This window comes from Pleuronectes platessa, chromosome 4 (genome assembly GCF_947347685.1).
Source record: "Pleuronectes platessa chromosome 4, fPlePla1.1, whole genome shotgun sequence".
NCBI classification, from domain to species: Eukaryota; Metazoa; Chordata; class Actinopteri; order Pleuronectiformes; family Pleuronectidae; genus Pleuronectes; species Pleuronectes platessa.
In genome coordinates, this window is record NC_070629.1 from 4,615,812 (window position 1) to 4,638,636 (window position 22,825).

Below are 22,825 nucleotides of genomic sequence, written 5' to 3' on the forward strand. Positions count from 1 at the left end.
TCAATTATTGCACTTCCCTAGTTCAACATTGTGCAATGAGGATTAGATGTGTTATAAATGCACATGTCTTTCAGTCTTCATAACCCCAGTTTGTAGACTTACAGATAAAAAGCTCAAAAAAAGAGTGAGTAATACTGAAATATGCTTTTAAGGGTTAATAGCCTTTAGCCAATCTACATTGTAAAGCACTTTTTCCTCATCAACAATGTATAGCTTTTCACAGTGTTGGCAGAATCAAACATTTGAAACATGTTGAACTCAGTTAAACTGCTCAGTTTAAATAATTCCATGTTTTGTGAAAGTAAAAACATCTTGACAGCCCATCTCTCAGTTAAGTATTTCTTGTCCTGTTTGGGGGAATTCAGCTTGTAATAGTCTACCATTGGAGCTGTTTGTAGATGTTCTATTGCTACGTGTTAGCATTAACAGCTGTTTACTTATCATTCTAGTTTTCTTATCATTTAATCCTACAGAAGTTAGCATGCTAACCAGCTAGCCCCGACCTAATGTTCACAATCCAGTATTGAATCACTCCAGTCTCTGGTCTGCCCTGAAGAAGAAGCTGTGCTCAGAGGACGTATTCCAACTTCTTGTCTTGTAAAGACAATGATGGTTGAAGCTTTTGAAGAGTGACCATCACCACCACCTGCTCCCAGCAACAATCCTTGTACATACAACACCTTCGACTGCTGTTGGTATGTTTTTTTATATCATCAGATAATTCAGGAAAGTAAGTAGTTGGGTTAAAGGAAACGTTTCCCTTCAAATAAATAACAAGGGGAGCTGTTGCAGCTATAGCAGCTTTATTTAGCTCCTTTTCTACAATAGGGAATCAGGTAATTAAACTTTTTTTCAGACCAGCCAGTCATGGATGTTTTACCTCTAACCTGCTGCAGATCTTTTACCTTGAGGTTCAAGTCGTCTTTTTTTATCTTTTTGTCAACATTAACATTATTGTCCCATTAACTGCCATCTACGTTAGCTTTAGGCAAAGGGCAACTCTGATATGATTGTGACTTATATATATAATTAGCATGAATCCCCAGTCCAAAGGCTATTTGAATAAAATTATCCTGGGTCTAAAAGTATGTAAATTGGATTAACATTTTTCAAGTTGAAATGTGTTTATGTTGGTCACCATGAAACAGGTCTGAAGAATTTAAGTTGAAATGTTTTAAAATACAAATTTTTCCTGACATCTGAGTACAAATGGCAGTAAGCAAATGCAAAGTCAGTGTTGGGATTATGAGGAGGTCTTGGGAAAAATGTTCTCTGGCCCCAAAAACTTTGAGAACCCCTGCTCTAATGAATCTGTTTCAGGGATTGTACACATTGATTTGTAGCCATTACATTTACAGTATTTAACTAAAACAAGACTTGGATGATTTGTTTGAATATGCTGAACACATGTGGTAGCAAAGTGCACTTCTTACACTATTCTGACTGCAGTAACTCCTAGGTGCTGTTCAAAAAGAGACATTAGCTGAGAGTGTAAAGCTACATTTATTGAGGTTAACAACTGTAGTGGAAAAAAAGTCTGTTTGAAACCTATTTTGTAGTTGAAGAGTAACTTTTCGATACCTATATGAGACTTTTATGATCTGAACTGTTTGTGATCTGAAACCTGTATAACATTTCTAAATACTTTTATGACCTTTCTAGTTGACTGCCCAAGAACCAAATGGCAACGTATGCAAATCATTTTCCTTTGTCTTAATTCCTGTCTCAAACTGCGCCTACAGAACCAGTCTGGACCGGCTCAGACAAACAGCTTTAGTTCTCCTATGCAAGATCCTTGCATTTGACTGTTCTCCATCTTGACTCTGAGATCTCTGTGACTCTTTGTGTTGATCCTTTCTGCAGAAAGCCCCTACACAAAAGACAAATTTGGTGCTCCAGCCTCTTGTATTTTCAGATTTCCATCACAATTGACAGTGAAATAATTGAATTAATAAAATAAGAAATCAAAGAGTGAAAATCCAGTGTGAGGAAATTTTTTGATTTAATAAAAGGCTATGGCTAACAGGAATGTTTTCAGCATTTAAATAAAATAACTTGCAGCAGACCTGTACTTGTCCAGGAGCTTGTTCCACAATTGCAGAGCACAGAAACTGAATGCTGCTTCTCCATGTTAAGTTTAGACTGTGGGGACAGAAAGCAGACCTGTTCCAGACAACCTGAGGGGTCTGGATGGTTCATAACGTAGCAGTAGATCCGTTTCTTTGCCCTGAACCATCAGTGTTTTATAAACCAACAGCCTGATTTTGAAGCTCGTTCTTTGACAAACAGGGAATCTGTGTAAAGATTTCAGAACTGGAATGACGTTATCCACCTTTTTGGCTTCTTTATTGTAAAGCTATTCACCTTGTTTCTCCATCTTATGGTATAAAGTCCAACTACTGTCTTTATTGTGTATGCATATGTCTGTGTGTGTGTCTGTTTGTGTCTGGATAAAGGACTTGAACAGATACTAACTGACTCTTCCATTCTATGATGATCAGAGACAAACTGGAAATTTAGTTGCTGAACACACTGATCCGTTACTTCAACTCTGTTTATGTTTTCCTTCATGTTTATGTATGACTAGCAGCACGAGCTGCATGATTTTGTTTTAGTAATACTATATACACAACTGATAATACAGTTATCATCAAGTATTACGTTTTCTTCCTTGATATTGTCTTTTACCATTCAGCTCCTCAAGGTGTATATGTTTAACTTTTTACACCTGTTCTGTGGAATAAATACAAATTTATACCTCAATAAAACACAAAGTATTAATCACACCACATACATACATGGTACATTAAGTTTGCCCTCCCATGTTTAGGGAAGAAAATTGTAACAAATGTTCTCATACTGTTCTCTGTCATAATAGAGTAAGTTAGATATATTTGCTGTGGTAGATCCACTTGTCTTACATTCACTTACAGTGACGTCATAATGTAAATAATTATAATAATAATCTTCATTTCTATGGCAGTTTTAAAATAACAGGTTTACAAAGTGCGTCACAGATATAAAAACAGAAAATACATGCATTGCAATTACAAATATAAACATGTGAATGGAAGAACAAATTTATTGAATATATCAATAAAGCAAACAAAAGATTTTTAAAAATGCATTTTTAAAAGAGGACACTAAGGTTGCTTGTCTGACGGAGAGGGAGGTTCTTCCACAGTGAATGCCCTCCCTCCCTCTGTATAGAGCTTCCCAGGGTACTGAGAATAACAGCTGGTTAGCAGAAAGGAAATTGAGAGCATGGGTTAAAGGGGTGAGAAGGTCTGCTAAGGAGTGCAAGGCCATTAGGCCAAGTACAAAAAATGTTGTGCGAGTTGGAGACGATCACTTTAAATAGTTCCTGGAAATTTGTGGTAGCCAATTTTAATCCATATCTACAGAGAAACAGAATTATAAATTGAATTGTGATGAGGATGATAGGTAGTGTAAAACACCATATGGACATATTGTAGGCCTTGATCACAGAGGGTTTTACTATATGAAATGGGAAGAAATTAAAAAAAAAGTGTATTTACCGTTTCAGTAATGCCAAGATAAACTGAGGGTTAAGTAATGAGGTCCAATAAGAAGTGTAAAGATACCCCTAGGTTTTATGAACTGCAGCGGTTCAGCAGATGTCAGCTGAGAGGGAGGTTCCTCAATCTAGCCCAGAACACTTTCACGTTCACACTGCTAAAAGAAGGTGGCCTCATGTAACATAGACCATCTCCAAATGTGTTCTGAGTGATCGGATCTCAAATGTGTCCTCAGTGTTTCTTGGGTGCCCTCTCTTCCTCATATCAGAGAGGAAAACTGTTGCACACACCTTTTTAGCTGTGGATGGGAAAATGCCTTGGGATATGTGGTAAATTAAAGGTTTGGCTGCTCTTCTGAAAAGTCCACTTAGCCAATATCTGATAAGACAAAGCTGAGTCGATGTGCTCTCAATTAAATTCACTCTGTGCACCTATTGAGATAGACCAGTTTGTCAAGAACAAACAGCAAGACCGGGCAGAGAGCAGCCGCTGCTTCCACCATCTCAAAAAGAGGAGAGCTCCTGCACCACAATCATCCCTACACCTGTAAATACGGGCGTCACAGCTGACAACACAGCTATTAAAAGTATAAACAGTAGTAGAAAGTGAAGAGGACATGGCTTGTGAGGAGAAACATATACCCCTATTTGACCGAGGTGAACCTTCTGCTATCAGCTGGTTCAGAGGTTCAACTTGTTAACTTTTAAGAACCAGAACTAGCACAACCTCCACAAGGAAAGACTACAGCTTCTCTTTTCACATCAAATCAAATTTATTTGTGTAGTAGCCCATATTCACAAATCACAGTTTGCATAAAGGAACAATTTAGAAACATCATAGACAGTTGCAAATGGGGGATTCCTCTCCCAGGATGGACAGAAGTGAATAAGATGCCTTTTCAGTTTTATAAAAAATATTCAATCTCTGCTTTTAAAAAAACAAACGTAATAATCCCAACCTGGCGTCTGACGTTAGCAGTTGTTGTGCAATAGTAGTAGTAGATTTGACGTTGGCTAATTATTAATAATCATGAGAAATGATTATTAAAATAGAAATTATTTATTAAAAATAATTAAAAATTACAAAGCTAGTAATTAAGAATAGTAAAATAATTAATTAGAAATGATACGGTTATCAATTAATAATGGTTAAATAATTAATGAAAACAATAAAATTATCAATTAAGAATGAAACAATCTGTAATTAATGCTTATCGTTGCGGGGCACCACCCTGGTTACAGGGACCAACAAGTCAATCTTTAAATATCAGTCTCAAGTGATATATGTTATATTAATAATCTCAATATTTAATATTAATGATTATATAATAAACAATGAAGGGTTTTAAGTTCGAGCACAGGCTATAGTAATCCAGCTGTATTCACATACACATGTACAAATAATCACAGAAATACAAATACTTTAATTACAAAAGTATTTATTCAAAAGGGGAAATAAAGTTAAAGTTATTTCAATGATTCTTCATTTAACAAACTCCAATATTTCAAAAGAAGGCAACAGCAGCAGCAGCACTTATCACAATGGTCACACATGTAATACTGAGTATCTACTGGTGTGTGTGTGTGGGTGTGTGTGTGTCTAAAGAGAAAAGGGGAGTGGCTATGACGTAATGACGAGATCACGTAGTGACGTAGTCTGGCCAGGATCAAGATGTTACGTTCACGTACTTTCAAGATGGAGGTTTATGACCCCGGTGACGACATGAGGTCGAAGACAAGATGGCGGTCGGTCGCCTGTTACACAAAGGAACTTTAGACAAAGAGATTTCTTATCTCCTGGTTCTGGCGCCGAATGGCGTCGAGATGTATTAAGGCTCTTTAAATCTAGAATTTTCTATGCCACATGAAATATGTAAGTGTAAGTCGGGACGTGTGTAAAAACAGGTTTAGGAGAAAAGAGAGAGAGAGAAAGAGAGAGAGACATCAAAAAACATCTTCAGAGAGCAGGAACTGGCTTCACCACTCAGTACACAAATTAGAGTTGTGCACCGATCTTTTAACAGGTTAAGTCTCTGCAAACTTAGTCGGACGATAACAGTGCTGCCGGAGGCTCTCTGTCACGGCGCGAGGCACTTTAAAACATTCGACAATGTAAACAAGGAACCGGAAGTGACGCATCGTTCCCTCGTGTTACACGGCTTAAAAACAGATCAGCGATCTACAAACAAACACACTCAAATAAACATGACACGCTAAGTATTTAAACTAGTCTCTGCCCAGACAATAAAGCCTCTTACTGTGACCTTCGCGGTGTTGCTTGCGCGTGGCGTGGATTTTCCAGAAGTCCAGTGAATCTCGTGTTGTGTTCCTCGGGGTACATGCGGTCAGCGAATCCCCGGAATTAGGTGAAGAAGTCATGGCTTGAGCTGGATAGAGCTGGTTCATCTGTTGCAGCGGCTTCGTGCTGGGACCGGATATGGAGCGAATTCGTCTTGCTCGTGGAACGGAATTCGGCCTCGTCTCTTCTGCGACAGAATGATGCTTTGTCCTGCAGGGATTAACAGCTGTGACGCAGCTGTGGGGATCGTGAAAAGAAAAGTCTGTGATGCTCGGCCGGCGAGCGAGTTCCTGTGCGCGGCATCTTCAAGTTAAAATAAAAACAGTCTTTCAAAATAAGATTCAACTTAAGATAAAAGAAAATAACTCTGGTTGCCTCCTTTAGAGCTGGAACATCTGGGAGGCCCCGAAGGGGCCTGGTCGAAATCATTAGCAGGGAGAAATGGCGATTGCCTCCTTTAGCAACTAAACTATCTAGCTAGACCGGGAACGGTCTATTGACGTCTTCAGAGAGCAGGAAATGGCAGCGATTTTTGGGGTGCAAGGGCTTTTAAATTACCTGAGAGGTCCTCCTCCTTGAGGAGTTGGTCATAGGATGATGCTGGCTTTAAGCCAATTGATTTGTCAGGAATGGATCTGAGTGGGCAGGGCTTGGAACTCAGCGGGGGTTCCAAGGCATTCCCAGAACATTTTCCACCACCAGGGGGAGATTCTTGAGCCTGCAGGAGGATGTTTTCCCGCTGAAAGTTTAACAACCCTTTGTTCCTCTCGGCTTCAGTGTCTGGTGGTCAGTCTCTGGGCTCTGGCCCAACACAGTTTTAGAAGCAAGCAAATTGTTGGTACCAGAGTCCAACCAGTCTTTGTGTTTCGATTGCCAAAGAACTGGTTCGAGACGGGCACCGGCTCTGAACTGACCGTTGACCTGACTTGTTGGAAAAGGGCAGAGAGAGAGCAGGGGGCGAGCGTCTATTGATACAAAATTTAAGAAACAAGAACAAATCATTGAAGCATCACCCTGCAACACTCCTGACATGCAGAAATAGGATTCCACAAAGCATTACTCATAACATAAATTACATATTCAGTAAGTAAATAAATAACATAAAAAGAAAAGTACGATTTCTTATATTATGTGGCAGTATAATAAACATTTATTAGGATTTTGTGTTGCTGCTTATTTCAAACAAATCCTTGTTTTGATTTTAATCACATCATGTTCTACTCAGGATCACTGCTCCTCTACCCAGTGCTCCTAAAGTAGTTTATTAATGCAATTGTATAATACTTTAAGTATTTATGTTTGACCTTACTTTTTGAAATTGTGTTTTCAGTGGATTCTCCATCTTCCCTCTCCCTTCTTCATTAATCCAAATCAACTGATCTGCAACGTAATAACGGATCAGGTCCAGTCTACATCCAGGACATGATCAAACGTTACACCCCAGCCTGTTCACTCTGCTCTGCATCTGCCAATCGGCTTGTTGCTCCCTCACTGCGAGCTTATCACAACTGTTTGCTCTTCTGGCTCCTAAATGGTGGGATGAGCTCCCCAATGACATCAGGACAGCAGAAAGTCTATACATCTTCCACCGCAAACTAAAAACACACCTCTTCCGACTATACCTTGAATAAAAAATATATATAGTAGCACTTAAATGACACTTTCTTATAGGACTTTGTAGTTTGGCTTTCTTGAGGAAATAGTACTTTCTTGATTTTTGTTGTTTCGGGTTTGTACCCTCTGTTATGATCTGTTTTCTTGGCGGACCCAAAATGCAGAACACAAACACAGCTTGTGCATGGAAGTAAAAAAGGTTTATACTTCAAAGCTGGAGCTGGGGTGGTGGTGGCAGGCAGTGGGGATCCAAAAGTCCTGACGGCCGGAGCAGATAACGTCGAACAAACGAAAGGTTGCAAAGGGAGCACCGGGTAAATAAGTTTAACAAAACAAGAGACATGTAGTCACAAGAAGCCGAGATAAGATACCCCATTGGTGAACGGACGATCTGGGGATAACAGGGGAGATGAGCAGAGGTCTTATAGAGTGAGAGGTGGAGTTGGTGAGGAGATGAATGTCAGCTGCGCAGCTATACCAAAGGAGGCTCCTCCCAGATCCAGGTAGAGCCAGACAGGAGAGAAACAGTGGGGGAAGGGAAAACAATGAGCACAAAAGGAGGTGGAAAACCTGGTCCTAACACCCTCATTGTTGAATACACTTATTGGAAGTCACTTTGGATGAAAGCGTCAGCAAAATGAGATGTAATAATGTAGTCAGGTAGCAATCAGGCAGACAGGTAATAATCAGGCAGGCAGGTAATAGTCAGACAGGCAGACAAGTAATAAACAGGCAGGCAAGTAATAATCAGACAGACAGGTAGTAGTCAGGCAGACAGGTAATATTCAGGCAGGTAGGTTACAGTCAAGTACATGAATCCATATCAATCGTGATGTATCATAACAAATAGCGTGACACTTTTTATCATGTAACATGAGCTTTTACTCCTAAATGGATATCCTTATTTAATCACCTCCATCCACCACTCAACAGTCAAACAACTCATATTTAATTCCCACAATAAAATCCCTATAAGGAGCATTTACTGTAATTTTTCAACAATGACATATTCATAGTTGTATGTAGGAGACTTTTATAATCATTTCCTTCTCACTTACAGGAACTGTTGAGGCTCCATGCTCTGTGGTTGCTTTATAAGCTCCTTTATGTTTCAGGGTTCGAGCCATACAGTTCTTCTAAAATGTAAAAGTTCTCTTTCACAAAACTACCAATGCATATCCTGTAATAGTAGGTATTTAGGAAGTTCTTTGTAAGATCCCAAATTATAACCTTCTTATTTCATCTTGTGTTGTTCTCCAATAACTACATGTGTTAGAAAGTGTAGTACTGTGGGTAGTGTCAGGATTTCAATATTTTAGCTATTTTCTGTGTCTTACTGAACTCTAAATGAATAAAGATTGAAGCAGTTTGAGCCAGATTCATGCAAACTATTTATAAATAACCCTTGCTGCGTAGTGTTAATAATGAATCTTTTAATTGTTCTAAATTCTAACTTTTGATATTAAAGCATAATTCCCTTAGCTGCATTCAACATAGTCGTCTTCTCTCCGCCTGCTCCCCCCTCACTTCCTGTATTTCAGTCAGCAGAGAAAATAATTTTTTCTACATTTCAAGACATTTCTTATTATCTTCTGTCTTTACACATTTTGACCTTGAGCTTTTTATTGTTTTTTCTCTTAGGAGTAAAATTTTGTCGACACTGAATGACCCATTATGAGGATAGCAAAGCAAGAGACATCTAGTTACAAGAAGTCGAGAAAAGTTACCACACTGGTGAACGGACGATCTGGCGATGACAGGGGAGATGAGCAGAGGTCTTATAGAGTGAGAGGTGGAGTTGGTGAGGAGATAAATACAGGAAAATCCCTATAAGGAGCATTTACTGTAATTTTTCAACAATGATATATTCATAGTTGTATGTAGGAGACTTTCATATTCATTTCCTTCTCACTAACAGGAACTGTTGAGGCAATTACAGGAACTGTTGAGGCTCCATGCGCTGTGGTTGCTGTATAAGCTCCTTTATGTTTCAAGGCTCAAGCCATACATTTCTTCTAAAATGTAAAAGCACTCATTCACACAAGTACCAATGTATATCCTCTGGTAGTAGAATAGGTATTTAGGAAGTTCTTTGTAAGATCCCAAATTGTAACCTTCTTATTTCATCTTGTGTTGTTCTCCAATAACAACACAATGTTGGGATGTAGTACTGTGTTTGTACAAAGGATCACACAGTAACTCCACAATAAATGGCTGTGCATTGCGAGCAATTCTGATTTTATAGCCTCACTTTCAAGTAGTGCAACCAAGAGATCATGCAAAATATGATATTAAGAAAGGTGCAGCAGTGAGGAAGATGCTACCTGAATAAAGTCTTAAATAAAATAAAAAAGGATAATTTATAGAAACATCTATTACCGCGTTTCAACCAAAGCTCCCAGAGTGTTTCCCTTTAATTTTGATCAGGCCTGGAACATTAATGTGTGGTATGAGAGCAGGCCGGTGGGGAAATGGGAAGGGGGGACAATGACAATTGGTTTAGTGTGACTATCCTGAAGCAGTAGCATTCATATGTATATAAGTGTTTGTGGCTCATGTGACATACATCATGTGACATACTTCACTCTCCACAATCCTTTATAATACTACCCTTTATTTGCTGCCAGTAGTTTAAGCCCCTCCACCACTCCAGTATCCACCTGTAGACTCCGGCTTGGGGCTTATAAATATTTGCTCATAAGATGCATTTTATTTGTCCCAAACACATGCACAGTCATGCAAAGGCACACTCATGCAGGTAGGGAAATTTAATCTCTGCTTTTGACCCATCTGGTGCAGTACACACAGAGCAGTGAGCAGCCATGTACGGCACTCAGGGAGTAGATGTTGGGGGAGTAAGGTGCCTTGTAGGGTAGGGAGACTCTTGGATTTTTGGACAGATCAATCCAGGCTCGTCTTTTGTTGTCTCTCCGTGGAGTCGAACCAGAGACGAACCAGAGACCTTTTCTGCCCATAGACCAAGTTTCTGCCACTAGACCACCGCCTCTCTTCTTATCTTATCTTAATATGCAGTGGGTCTTACACTGTGTCCTGACTTGTACAAAACAAGACACTTTGTGGGAATATCCCTGAGGACCGTATTTCACAATCTGCTGCAGATGTAGTTTAAACAAGAAATTTTGCCTAAATGAACTTGTAAGTACATGTTTTGAGTGCCTGTGCCTTTTTTTAACATGATAGAAAAGTCACTCAATACTTTTTGCCAGCAGTCTGCACAGGAATCTAGAGCTTGACTGGTTATACTACAGCCCATTTATCTGATGTATGCATGAAAATAAACAAAATTCAACATAGCAATGTTACGTCACTGACATATGTGTTTTGAATAACTTAATTTACATTTTACAATCAAAGGCAATAAACAAATAAAAAGCTGTAGAGGAGCAAACTATGGAACTATCATTTGTCAATAACTTCATTGAACTAGTGCAGTGTTTGTTCTAAACCTGCCTGTTTGCAACAGGCTGTTGGTGGTGATGCTGGTTGCAGCTTTTTATCTGCAACTTTGCAAGTGACCAGCAGTAATTTAGCCATGGTAATTAAAAACAGACTGCAGGTCTCAGTCCACAGAGCCCTGAAGTCACCGCTGCTGCACAAACAGCGTTTCACCTGTCTATTAAAAGTTCAGTGAAAGTCATGATCAACAATATCACTTATGTTGATGATTCCAAACCACCACTGCTACAGAGCACTGGTCCCCTCTTTATTTAAAGTTTATTAAAATTGTACGTATCCTGTGTCCAAATCGCACAAAATTTGACCCTGCATTTCCTTGGGCCCTGAACAATACACATGCATACACATGTCCACAAGTGGGAAGACGACCAGATGAACAATTTGCGAGAAATGTTTTTCACATACAGACACAGATTTGTGGAATTACTAGATACATCTCAGAAACAGAAATGTTAAGGAGTTTGTGCCCCTACCTCTGCCTTGCACACATTTTACATGAGCTGGTGGAGATTCTCCAGTCAGTCTGAGAAAGAAGCATGAGGATTCTCAGCCGACATGAAGAAGAGGAAATAATGGTAATGTCAGGTCAGCAGGAGCAACTTTACTTACTTTCAAATGATGCAAAATATATGAGGTAATCAAACACTGGTGAAAGAACACACCATTGGGAGAATTCATGTTTGGGTAATTAAAATAAGGAGCTGGTAAAATCTTGTAAAATCTAGACAGATGCAACGTGGGAGGAGTGGCTCATGACACAGCTCTACGATGGAATAAGATTTAATCAATTAAAATAGCATAGTCCAAAAAATTTGATTGATAAGTGATGAATGTTGATATTAAAATAAGTGATTGTTTGTCAAACAGTGAGAATTGTATAATTACTTCTTTATGAAAAAGGCTCAGAGGACGATTCTTCAATGTTGCCCAGGTCACACTGATGACGGAATGTGGACATGTGATCTGATGTGTTCTGATGTGTCTGTGTCTTGTCTTGTCAAAGGGTTGATCACAGCTGTTTAGCTTTTGATGGGAAAATTCCTTAGGAGATGTGTTTATTTTCATCCTCTTCTGAGCATGTAACAAATGATGACAGATGGCTGCAGATAAAGACACAAAAGTTTATCAAGACCAATCTGAGAGAAGCTGCTGTTCCCACCATCTCAGAAAGAAGTGAGCCCCTGTACCTCTATACATCCCTACACCTGTAAATATAACCCTAACTTCTAAATGAATCTGAGAAGGTAAAAGATTAGACCTGGTTTGTTTCCTTATCCTCATGTACATCAGCACCAGAGGCAGGACCTTTGTCCATGTGAAACCCGTGTCTTCACGGTTACAGAAAGTGGAATCAACCCCACCACCAAGTTGCACAGATAAAGGTCAACAGGAAGTGAAATGACCAAGTAAGGACATGAACTTTGAGGTTACATCAGCTTAGTGCACAGAAATTGTCAAAACAGTCATAAGACATTCTTCACAGTAGTTGGACATTGATCATTGGATTTTTCCATTACACTACAAGTCATTATTGCCTGAATTTATTTACAATTATATAAAAAAAACATTATTTGTGTTTTTTGCTGTCATGCAGATGCTAAATTAAGTGGTTAATTTCAATATAGCACATACAATAGATTTAAATTTAGGTATGAGGCAAATTAGCAAACGCCACTTCGGCGGCATTAAGACCAGAAGCGGTTTGATGCGAATTCGCAGCAATCGTCTATAGGGTGTGGTCAACAATATATAAGTCAGGTACATTTGAACAAGTGGGTCTGAGACTCTGTCTCTGGAGAAGATATGAAGCGTCTGCCCACAGTGATTCAGGTAGATCTGAAAGTAAAGGAGAAACATCAGAGGGGCTGAACAAGATGGCATAAAAACAGAAGGTGATTTTCAACGACGATCAGTGAGCGTGTGACTAGTTGGAGAAACTTTTAGATCAAATGCACTCAGACTAGGCGGATACATTACGTCAAGCTTAGTTGTGGGTTGCAAATCAACGGCCGCCTGGCATGATCTGACAAATGGGCCTAAGTCGTGACAATGGTCATCATGGGACTTGGAAAGCAAGATGTGAGGGCTTGAATTTGAGTCGCTAAAAAGTGCCATCTGCTGGTCAGTGAGTGAGATGGCAGCTGCACTTCTGGAACCAGACCAAAAAATATTGGACACATTCAGAGAATCATCGGGAAAAGGCAAAAACAGAGATTCATAAATGTGATCTGGTGTGTCTGTCACATGTGAGGTGCAGTGCAATGAATCAGTGTGCATGAAATCAAGAAAAAGGATGACGACAGAGCGTGACATGGAGAGCAGATCAGTTGAGGTATTTATAGGAAGATGCCACTGATATACAAACAGCTGCTCATGTGTGGTTTGTGACATGAAGAAAGGAGGTGAACAGGACTCATGCGTAACTGTCACTCCATCAGGGGAGGAAACCTAATTGAGGCCTAACACAATCATCAAATCTCTTCCTAATAAGTTAATTGGGCAACAGGGAGACAACAGAAAATCATGTTCAAACCTTGTTGAATGTTTGTCAAATTGAACTGTGCATGGGAGAGATTTTGTGAAATGTTCATTTACTGTTGTGCTGCTTGCGCCTTGAGAGAAAATAAAGCATCCACTCATTTCAGGAGATGTGGGCAAATCTGACATCCTAACCACAGAATAACCTGCACCAGAGTCGACCATGCAATTGTGTTTGTGACTGTTAACACACAGTTCGAGATGAGGCATTTTCTTAAAAGCATCATTATTGTATTTAACATTATGTGTGTGTGTGTGAGTGTGTGTGCGTGCGTGTTTCAATTATCTTTTCTGATCCTCTGTGGGTAGTGTCAGGATTTCAATATTTTAGCTATTTTCTGTGTCTTACTGAACTCTAAATGAATAAAGATAGAAGCAGTTTGAGCCAGATTCATGCAAACTATTTATAAATAACCCTTGCTGCGTAGTGTTAATAATGAATCTTTTAATTGTTCTAAATTCTAACTTTTGATATTAAAGCATAATTCCCTTAGCTGCATTCAACATAGTCGTCTTCTCTCCGCCTGCTCCCCCCTCACTTCCTGTATTTCAGTCAGCAGAGAAAATAATTTTTTCTACATTTCAAGACATTTCTTATTATCTTCTGTCTTTACACATTGTGACCTTGAGCTTTTTATTGGTTTTTCTCTTAGGAGTAAAATTTTGTCGACACTGAATGACCCATTATGAGGACAGCAAAGCAAGAGACATCTAGTTACAAGAAGCCGAGATAAGTTACCACACTGGTGAACGGACGATCTGGCGATGACAGGGGAGATGAGCAGAGGTCTTATAGAGTGAGAGGTGGAGTTGGTGAGGAGATAAATACAGGAAAATCCCTATAAGGAGCATTTACTGTAATTTTTCAACAATGATATATTCATAGTTGTATGTAGGAGACTTTCATATTCATTTCCTTCTCACTAACAGGAACTGTTGAGGCACTTACAGGAACTGTTGAGGCTCCATGCGCTGTGGTTGCTGTATAAGCTCCTTTATGTTTCAAGGCTCAAGCCATACATTTCTTCTAAAATGTAAAAGCACTCATTCACACAAGTACCAATGTATATCCTGTGGTAGTAGAATAGGTATTTAGGAAGTTCTTTGTAAGATCCCAAATTGTAACCTTCTTATTTCATCTTGTGTTGTTCTCCAATAACTACATGTGTTGGGATTTAGTACTGTGTTTGTACAAAGGATCACACAGTAACTCCACAATAAATGGCTGTGCATTGCGAGCAATTCTGATTTTATAGCCTCACTTTCAAGTAGTGCAACCAAGAGATCATGCAAAATATGATATTAAGAAGGGTGCAGCAGTGAGGAAGATGCCACCTGAATAAAGTCTTAAATAAAATAAAAAAGGATTATTTATAGAAACATCTATTACAGCGTTTCAACCAAAGCTCTCAGAGTGCTTCACTTTAATTTTGATCAGGCCTGGAACATTAATGTGTGGTGTGAGTGCAGGTCGGTGGGGGAATGGGAAGGGGGGACAATGACAAGTGGTTTAGTGTGACTATCCTGAAGCAGTAGTAGTCGTATGTATGTATCTAATTGTATGTAGCAGAAACACTGAAATATATTTGCTCCATGATAAATACAGTTTATTGTTCCATGCTTTGTCCATCTTACCATGTTTCTTATGTTTGCACTCAAAAGCCTTCAACATATTAAGGATAAGATGGAACAAGTAAAATCAGAAAACTAGTTTGGAAAAAAAGGTGAATCATGGCACTCATATTAAAATCCTGAATAATGTTCACATATTACAATAAATGGAGCGATGCTTGCGAGTTTGTTCAGGCAGCCAACCGGAGCTGCGCTGCTCATGTGGCATACATCATGTGACATACTTCACTCTCCACAATCCTTTATAATACTACCCTTTATTTGCTGCCAGTAGTTTAAGCCCCTCCACCACTCCAGCATCCACCTGTAGCCTCCGACTGGGGGCTTATAAATATTTGCTCATCACTCCCATTATATCTATGTAATCATGTCTTGGGGAGTTATAAAGTTGTTGCCTGGACGCCATAACACCAACATGTTCTGCTGTTGCAATAAACATTTGAAACTTGAACTTTCTGACAGACTGTCTGCCTCTTCATATCCTCCATCTTCAATATGCAGTGGGTCTAACACTGTGTCCTGATCTGTACAAAACAAGACACTTTGTGGGAATATCCCTGAGGACTGTATTTCACAATCTGCTGCAGATGTAGTTTTAACAAGAAATTTTGCCTAAATGAACATGTAAGTACATGTTTTGAGTGCCTGTGCCTTTTTCTAACATGATAGAAAAGTCACTCAATACTCCGTGCCAGCAGTCTGCACAGGAAACTACAGATTGACTGGTTATACTACAGCCCATTTATCTGATGTATGCATGAAAAGAAACTAAATTCAACATAGCAATGTTACTTCACTGACATGATGTGTTTTGAATAACTTAATTTACAATTTACAATCAAAAGCAAACAAATAAAAAGTAGTGCAGTGCTTGTTCTAAACCTGCCTGTTTGCAACAGACTGTTTGTGGTGAGGCTGGTTGCAGCTTTTTATCTGCAACTTTGTAAGTGACCAGCAGTAATTTAGCCGTGGCAATTAAAAACAGACTGCAGGTCTCAGTCCACAGAGCCCTGAAGTCACCGCTGCTGCACAAACAGCGTTTCACCTGTCTATTAAAAGTTCAGTGAAAGTCGTGATCAACAATATCACTTATGTTGATGATTCCAAACGCACCACTGCTACAGAAGACTGGTCCCCTCTTTATTTAAAGTTTGTTAAAATTGTACGTATCCTGTGTCCAAATCGCACACAACAGGGTGGGAAGACGATCACATGAACAATTTGTGAGAAATTTTTTCACCTACATTTAAGTTAAATTACAATGTTAAATCTGGCTTGCACATTTTACATGAGCTGGTGGAGATTCTCCAGTCGATCTGAGAAAGACGCATGAGGATCTCAGCTGACATGGAGAAGAGGAAATAATGGTAATGTCAGGTCAGCAGGAGCAACTTTACTTACTTTCAAATGATGCAAAATATATGAGGTAATCAAACACTGGAGAAAGAACACACCATTGGGAGAATTCATGTTTGGGTAATTAAAATAAGGAGCTGGTAAAATCTTGTAAAATCTAGGGAGATGGAAACGTGGGGGGAGTGGCTCATGACACAGCTCTACAATGCAATAAGATTTAATCAATTAAAATAGCATAGTCAAAAAAAGTTAAATCTATAAGTGGTGAATGTTGATATCAAAATAAGTGTTTGTTTGTCAAACAGTGAGAATTGTAAAATTACTTCTTCATGAAAAAGGCTCAGAGGACGATTCTTCAATGTTGCCCAGGTCACACTGATGATGGAATATGGACATGTGATGTGTTCTGATGTGTCTGTGTCTTGTCTTGTCAAAGGGTTGATCACAGCTGTTGATGGGAAAATGCCTTAGGAGATGTCCTTATTTTCATCCTCTTCTGAGCATGTAACAAATGATGACAGATGGCTGCAGATAAAGACACAAAAGTTTATCAAGACCAATCTGAGAGAAGCTGCTGTTCCCAGGACCTGGTTTGTTTCCTCATCCTCATGTACATCAGCACCAGAGGCAGGACCTTTGTCCATGTGAGACCTGTGTCTTCACAGTTAAAGAAAGAGGAATAAACCCCACCACCAAGTTGCACAGATAAAGGTCAACAGGAAGTGAAATTACCTAGTAAGGACATGAACTTTGAGGTTACATCCGCCAAGTGCACAGATAAAGGTCAACAGGAAGTGAAATTACCTAGTAAGGACATGAAACTTTGAGGTTGCTTCCGCTTAGTGCACAGAAAACAGTCAAAACAGTAGTAAGACATTCACTTTCATATCTATATTCTATAAGTCCGACCCATTAACCACCCCATTATAGTGTGGTCAACAGTATATAAGCCAGGTACCTTTGAACAGGTGGGTCTGAGCATCACACTTGTCTCTGGAGGAGGTATGAAGCTTACAGATGATCATTTTTTTCATTTCACTGTATCTCATTGTTTGTATGGTATTATTGTCAGGAGTATTTGTCTTATACAGCTGTGTCTGCTCTGTGTGCTTCTGTCTGACTCAGAAAGGAGGTCATGAGCTTCAGTGTCGGCTGCAATCTACATTGACAGTAAGTACATGATTTTATTCTGGAAAATGTATTTTGAGCTGCATGCTTCCCAGTGAACTTATGACAAACTGTTTTGTTTACAAATGAATTGTTTTATGTGATCGTGATTACTGTGAGTAATGTATTTGGACACTAGCCAAGACTTAGATGTCAAAGATAGATGTCATGTCATATGTCAGGGGATCATGGCGTTGAGTTATGTGCAGCGTATGTTTAGACAGAGTCGAGATGTTAAAAATTATATGCTTTGGATAAAAGCCCCTTATAGGACAGGTCTCAATAAGTAGTGGCTAACAGTACAAATATCAGCAGCGCTGTGCTCATTTCAATAACTGTCTATCCAAGTTTATCAGATCATGTCAGCCAAAATCAGAAATCAGTAACATGAGACACATCACAGCACTTGGTTCTTTAACCACATGAAATACGTTTATGTTGATCAGTGAAAGATAGGGTTGGTAATCTTGGCAAGAACAGGCTACACTTTTAAAATATGCAACCGAATCATTCCCCTTCAAATCGGTCCTTTCATTAAAGCGCCGCCATAAAACATATGAACCTGCAGTGACTGACTACTACTAGAAGACAACAATTCTTTTACAAGTACTTTTACTGTCATACTGCAGCTACATCACGTACTTTTACTTTTACTTTACTACATACAATGATTTTGCTTGATACTTGATAAGCTGATTAAACACTAATACAGTGGTTCTGAAACTACATCAAGTATTTTACTATCATATGATAACTATATCAAATATCTTGACTGTCATAAAATAACTGTAAATAAATATTTTTACTGCTATACTTTTTGTAGGATACTTGCGTATTTAATCATAGTCTGAGAACGATTTTTAAAGTAGTAATATTTGACTAAATAAAGGATTTTACTAAATAAAAGATGTCAGTTAAAATAACAAAACATAACAGAAGGTGTGACTGGGTCCGTATTTTAACGGCAGTATCAGTAACAAGAGTGAAGAATAAATACAACTCTCTTAAATTTTGATATTATACCGAGGGAGAATGAGTTGGCAGGCATTAACACTCAGTTCACATGAATACACTAAACACAACAAGCATCAATCAATTGCTGCAGGCATAAAAAATTTACCCTAAATATACAATAGATATGAAATCATCACAAAGAAAAACGTACCTCTAATTATTATAACAGCAGCAGATGAAACCACATTTAGAAACACTGTTAGTGTCGTGTTGGTAGAGATGATTCTTTCCCAGCAGCTCTCCCTTAATCAACATCCTCAGGAAGTTTGACTGTGTAACAGTAAACCTTGTCATGGCAATTTCTACAATCCCACTCTACCAACAAGGAAATGGGAAACAATTCTCTTACAGTATTGTCACACTTTAATGCTCAGAGCATGGTGCATATCACAAAGGTTAGTTTGTAATATGCACACCGATGGGAAACAGTTCTTTGTCTTTATACATTTGGCTAACCCCTCCCACTCTGGTTGGGGTTGTTACAAAGTCAAAGGCTGGGATCTTCTGATGGCATGAAAACAACAATGCCTAGTTAAAGGAATCAGGCCAAGATGCATTCAGTAGTACAGGATACAGCATGATCAAGGTTACATTGTATGAGATCAATCAAAGGGGAAATAAACATGATCATATTGTGGTTAAATGTTATATTTCTCTTACAATTCCCCCTTGTGATCATATTGGATCAACGCTTAAAGTAAACACTTTATAAGGTGGGGGAATCCCACTCTATCAGGGGTGGACCAATTGAGGCTACTTCAGTTGTGTGCCAAGATCTTCAACATCCTCATATTGTGGATCCAATCTGGTATTTGGTAGAGTTCAATTTGTTACATAACAACGACTGTGGGATTATCTTGGAAAGCAACTGTAAGCCTGGTCCCTACAGACCAAATACACCTTCTCTGGCAGTGCAGACTGTCCGTTAAAAGAAACATTCTTTCTTTGATTTGTAATATCTGCTGTAATCATGTGGCTAGGATCCTGTACACAGAAGAAACATTTGACATAGGATGCACTCGCAGAGGAGGCCAAGCGACTGAGCAATTGCGGGTTGAGGATTTCGCCGAGAATATAGGCTTTGAACAATTACGTACATTAAAACCTAAGAACATTATTTGGGTTTGAGTTTTCCACGGGGCTATCCACACTCCTGGCATGATGCTATAAGTATATTCTGGATTACTTATTGGCCAGCATTCTGTATCATTGAAGCTACATGATGTTGGAGCATTGCATGCACAATGGTCTCGAATTTGGATATTTTCCACAGTCAGTTTTGAACTCACTTGGTCTGTACGCTCTGTTAAATAATGATAAGATAAAATAAATGATGTTCACTGTCGGGTCGGATATGATGAGTTTTTTTTAGTTCCTTCTGTCTCTTTTTTGCCGTTTCTTCCTTGGTCTGCAACAGCTTTTGGTTGTTGGTATGTTTTTTACACCTCAGTGAGAGCTGTCGCTTTGTTCATCGTCTGTGAGGGAAGCGGGACTCTCTCCCTGGGCCTCCGTCTCAAGTGGTGGCACCTTTCCGCAATGGCTGGCGTGTGTCCCGGTGGGGATTTCTTTCACATTAACAGCTGTAGGTGTGGTGAGGAGCACTTGATAGAGTACTGTCCATCTGAGTTTCCTCCAGTGCTTCCTGTTTTGGTCTTATATCAGCACCCAGTCTCCTTGTTTCAGGTTATGCTACTGGCCCTCTGCTGGTTGCGGGATTGCTGCATTTACCTGTGTGTATAAGGCTCAACATTTTGGTTATGGGCACACAGTAACTAAGCATCACATCTTCTAGGATTTCTGAGTTGAGGACTTGGTTTTCTTGGGGGTGGGTATCCAGGTATTCATAGGTCTGCCTGGAAGAATTTCCAATGGTGCCAGACCTGTTCTGGCCCTTCCCCTCCCTCTCATGGTCATTAAGACTACCGGTAGTGCTTTTATCTATGCGAGTTCTGTGTCATCACAGCACTGACCAGTTTGTTTTTAATTGTTCCATGTTCTCTTTCAACTGCTCCACCCCTCTGTGGATGATAGGTGCAATGCTGTTTCAGATTGATACCAAAAAATATTGAAAGTAGATTATTTGCATTATTTACAAAATGAGTTCCGTTATCACTGTTGATTTCATGTGGGATTCCCAGGGGGAATGATTTCTCGCACTAACACCTTTGTCACTGCAGAGTCATCTGCTTTACCTGTAGGGAAAACTTCAATCTATTTATAAAATGTCAACAGCCACATGACAATATTCCTTTCCTTCACATGGTGTTAGTTCAATGAAACCCATTTGCTAGTGATATAACGGTTGGCCAGGGGCTTGTATGTCCCGGCCTCTTGTAGTGTTGCTTGTCAGAAAATGTAAACATTTTGAAATAAAACATTGTGAGTAATTTGTGAAACCCGTCAGTTTTCAATAAAAACAAAAACAAACAAAACAACAAATAAACATTTAAACAGTCGTGGACGGCCATCCTCAGATTGACATAGTACATTGTTAACACATGTACATTCAGCCCTTTTACAGGCTGCTTTCTCTATGTCGTTAGCATGGCTCTGTGCTTCTGCTAAATCTGTGAGAGAAATGAAAAAGGAGTATCAATTACAGTCGGTGGACTAGTGGCAGAAAGTTGGACTATGGGCAGAAAATCTGACAGTGGTCTCCGGTTCGACTCCATGGAGCGACTACAAAAAAAACATACCTGGATGGACAACACCTGGACCTGTTCCCCACTGTCAAAGTGCCTACCCCGACCCACTGTCTAAGTGCCCCTGAGCAAGGCACCTTACTCCCCCAACATGTGTAAATGATCTGGTAGTCCCAGTGTAGGTGTAGAAGTCAGAAAAAAGCAGGGTAAATGCTGTGTCAGCATCTGTCGTCCAAGTCAGGTTGTCGGTTAGTGTCAGTCCTTGGCCATGCATAACATACAAGAGTGGAGCCTCCAGGGATGCATAATCACAGTTCCACTGTTTACAGTAGCCTGTCATCCCTAAAAATAACGTTCATTGTCTTTTGGTACGCAGTGTTTGAATCTTGAGGATGGCTTCCACTCGCTTTGAGCTCAATGTTTTACTGCTGCTAGAAATTTCGTGTCCTAGGAAAGTTACACTTTTCTGGACAAATTGCAGCTTAGCCAGGCTGGCCTTGCAGCCCTGGTCTGCAAGATATTTTAGCATGCTACCAGGTCGACTTTAAAGGCCTGTGTTTGTGGTGAACAAATCATCGAATCAACAACATTTGTATCAGCGCGCTTCCCTGCTGGTAATGCGAAGTCCTCCAGACTTACATGCAATACCTGTGGGTCGACTGCAGGGGATTCCACAAAGCCTTTGGGCATACGTCTGAACGTATATGATTTGCCCTGGAATGTGAAAGCAAGCCAATACTGAGAGTCTGGATGAACTGGGACACTGAAAAATGCATTAGCCAAATCAATTCAAAATAAACAAAAACCACATGCTTTCTGTTTGAACCAGAGAAACTTGTATATTATTCTCTCTTTTTTTTAATTTAAATTTATTTAATAGGCATTCTTACTGGTGAGTGTGCACATGGAATGATGACTCCGGTTTTTACCAGGTTTTAAAATACTGTCGCTATCCCTTCTACTGCTTCTGGTTTGAGTGGATGTTGTGCTTTGACTTTAACGGTATGGGCTCTTTGGTGTCACATTGAGAGGTTCAGTTTGAACTAATCCCAGATCATACTTATCATTAGACCATAACTTTTGTTGCACTTCTTGTAACTCTGAAGAGTCAATGGTTAACTCCCAACCTTTTGTTTAAATTTAGCAGTTTGTGCTACATGCACAGTTCGTTTTCCCCCAGAAAGGTGCTCTGAAATGGGCCTCTGTATGTTTGCATTCAGGATGAATATTGAATTCCTTCTCCCTTATCCTCCCATATACAATCTTGTGAACACTGAGTGACCCTGGGTGCTAAATTTTCCCACTGCACATCATTTGCTTTAGCTAGAGACACATGTGGTGATGAGTTATGTATATTAAAGAATTTGGCTATTGTGGGGGTCAACACAACCGTACATTATAATATCGTATTACACCCAATCACTAGTAATACATTTGCTTTCTTTATCTTCCTGGAACCAGCTTTTTCCAAACTCTGTGTCTGGTCCTTCACTAACTGTGGCTGTGCAATGTAAATCAGATGCTTGCATGACGCTGTGTGTGTGTGTG

The 22,825-nt window shown here is 39.5% G+C and overlaps 1 protein-coding gene across 3 annotated transcripts in view; it reads left to right on the forward strand.

Annotated features, from left to right (window-relative positions):
• The window catches only part of LOC128437680 (uncharacterized), a 57,560-nt gene that overhangs the window by 20,388 nt on the left and 14,347 nt on the right, over positions 1-22,825 (forward strand). Inside the window, exons 1-2 of one of the 3 annotated variants that reach the window (XM_053419851.1) lie at positions 17,327-17,422; positions 17,580-17,624. The gene's annotated coding sequence lies outside the window, so the exon portion shown is untranslated. Of the gene's footprint in view, positions 1-17,326; positions 17,457-17,579; positions 17,625-22,825 lie in introns of those variants that run through there. The other 2 variants (XM_053419850.1, XM_053419852.1) reach the window with 2 other exon arrangements.